Below are 2,231 nucleotides of genomic sequence, written 5' to 3'. Positions count from 1 at the left end.
GCATTTAAAATTATAAAATTAATGTCAGAAAAAAATTAATAAAATGCCATCAAATACAAAAAACAAAATTACACTTCGTCCTAGGGGTGTAATAGATTATTTAAACCCTTCACAACCATGATTTATTTTTATTTGAGTGATATTAAACACGTAAATTACATGAGAGTAGGCCGTTTAGGTTTTGAGGGTTTTTTCCATTCTATGTCTAATTATATGTTTTCCACTAGGTTTCCTTGGTCTTCTGCATACTTTGAATTGTCGATAGAAGGGCATTTAAATTTGGAAGGGCATTTAAATTTGGAAGGACATTTGTTTATTCAATAGATACGATGTTTTCTGCTGACGCAATTTCTTTTCTTTCACTTTCTTCTACCACTAAAGATCACCCCTTCAGCTTGGGCCCTGCCAATGGCGGCAGGGCCAGCCGAGGGCACCCATTCCATGAATAATACAAATCGGTAAAACAGTTTAAAGTGTATGCAGGCGGGCTCCAGACGTGGCGCCGCAGCCCGAACCGGCTAGAACTGGTTGCCCTCGAAGGTCTGGCCAAAGGACCAGCCGCGAGGGGCGACGTCGTAGCTGACGACCGTCCTTCCGTCGCTGGTGGTGACCTTGAAGGAGAGGCTCTGGCTACCGAGGTTGGCGTTGCTTTGCCAGTTCTGGCCCCAGTTGCGAGAGGGCCTGCCAGTCGGAGGTGGGAGTCTTCAAGGCAACGGCGACGACGTCGCCAGCGCCTCCGACGTTGGTGACGAGAACGAGGTTGAAGAAGCTGTGGTCGTTGACGGTGAAGCGGATTCCGCCGGACTTCACGCAGGGGACGCGCTGGTAGGCGACGGGGACGATGCCGGCGCGGTACTGGGCGATTTTGAGGAAGGCGGGCTGGGCTAAGTCGAAGTGCTCGCGCGGGGTTGCACCAGCCGCCGTTGTCGCTGGGGATGGAAGGGTTGGGCGGGCAGAAGTTGGTGGCCGTGACGGTGATGGTTCCGGGTAAGCACCATTTTGGGTCGCCGGCGCACTTGATCGTGTAGCAGGATCCGCAGCTCAGCCTGTTGTTGAACAGCGCCGTGCTTAGCGCCGCCGTGTTCGTCCCATAACCCTGGCTGTATAGGTTTCCGTATCCGCATGCCCCACCTGCATCATTATCCAATTTTTAGTTCAGTTTTCTTCCTCTGTGTCTATCTCTGTCTTTACACCCTCACTCTCTCTTTACAAATCTCTGCACCTATCTCTCCCTCTACAACTCTCTACATATATCAGTCTCTAGTACTCTCTCCCTTTATATTTCTCTACGTCCCTCCATTGCTCTCCTCTATCTCTTTTTACAACTCTGTACAGCCTGCTATCTCTCGTTACAGTTCTCTACATTTATTTACTTTTCTAGAACTCTAAAACTCGAGAACTCTTTTTGGGTCATGATTTTCTAGAGAAGCGATGCGGGAGATTCATCTCTTCTCTTTGTTTTTCTCTCCGTCCATCTATCTCTCTTCCTCTCTGCCACTCAGTCACTCCTCGTTATGTTTATTGGGTACCGATGTCTCTCCATCTAGCTACCCAATTTTTATCATCTCGTTATTTACTTGCCTATCTGTCTCTGGCAACCGAAGCTGAGAGAGAGAAAGGATCGATCCTCACAGAAACTGGCGATCTGTCCATCTCTCTTCTCATGCGCATCTCGTTATCTATCTCCAAGGAGAGGAAATACGTACCCATTGTGCCGGAGGCGTCGCCGCCGCCGTAGAAGGTGGCGTGGGCGTTCTGCCAGCCGCCCTGGGCGGCGCTCGACCGGAGAACCGTCGCGAAGAGGAGAACGCCGAGTACGAAGCCCGCCGCTGGTGCCATGGCTGGATGTGTAGAGAGAAAACCTGGCTTGTTTCTGCCTTCTTCTTTCCTGAGTTAGAGAGCGAGATGTAGAGCTGTAAGAGAGAAGAAGAGCTGTAGAGAGAAGAAGAGCTGTAGAGAGATAAAGAGCTGTAGAGAGATAAAGAGCTGAAGAGAGAAGTTGATGATGGGCTGTGGAGGGGAGGTCGGTTGGTTTTATAAAGGGAGAAGGGAGCCTGGGCGGTGGGTCCTATGCAAATACTTTAGCGGTTTTCTCTAGTTGGGAGATCATAAGATTGTCTTTCTTGGTTGGGCCCACCAGGAACATGGGCTGGCTTGTTGCTGATGTGGACCGCCGCCGGAGCCAGCGTTGAAGCGGTTTTCTCTCTCTCTCCTCACTCCCTCTCACCATC

General features: G+C 50.0%; 1 pseudogene; it reads right to left on the bottom strand.

The window, feature by feature from the left end:
- Positions 1 to 308: 308 nt before the first annotated feature.
- On the bottom strand, positions 309 to 2,010 carry LOC144706542 (expansin-A10-like; annotated as a pseudogene).
- Between the last annotated feature and the right edge of the window lie 221 nt (positions 2,011 to 2,231).

The sequence above is a fragment of the Wolffia australiana genome, chromosome 8 (assembly GCF_029677425.1).
Source record: "Wolffia australiana isolate 7733 chromosome 8, ASM2967742v1".
In the NCBI taxonomy this organism is placed as follows: Eukaryota; Viridiplantae; Streptophyta; class Magnoliopsida; order Alismatales; family Araceae; genus Wolffia; species Wolffia australiana.
The sequence above is the reverse complement of the archived record's forward strand: the minus strand, read 5'-3'. Positions and strand labels throughout refer to the sequence as shown.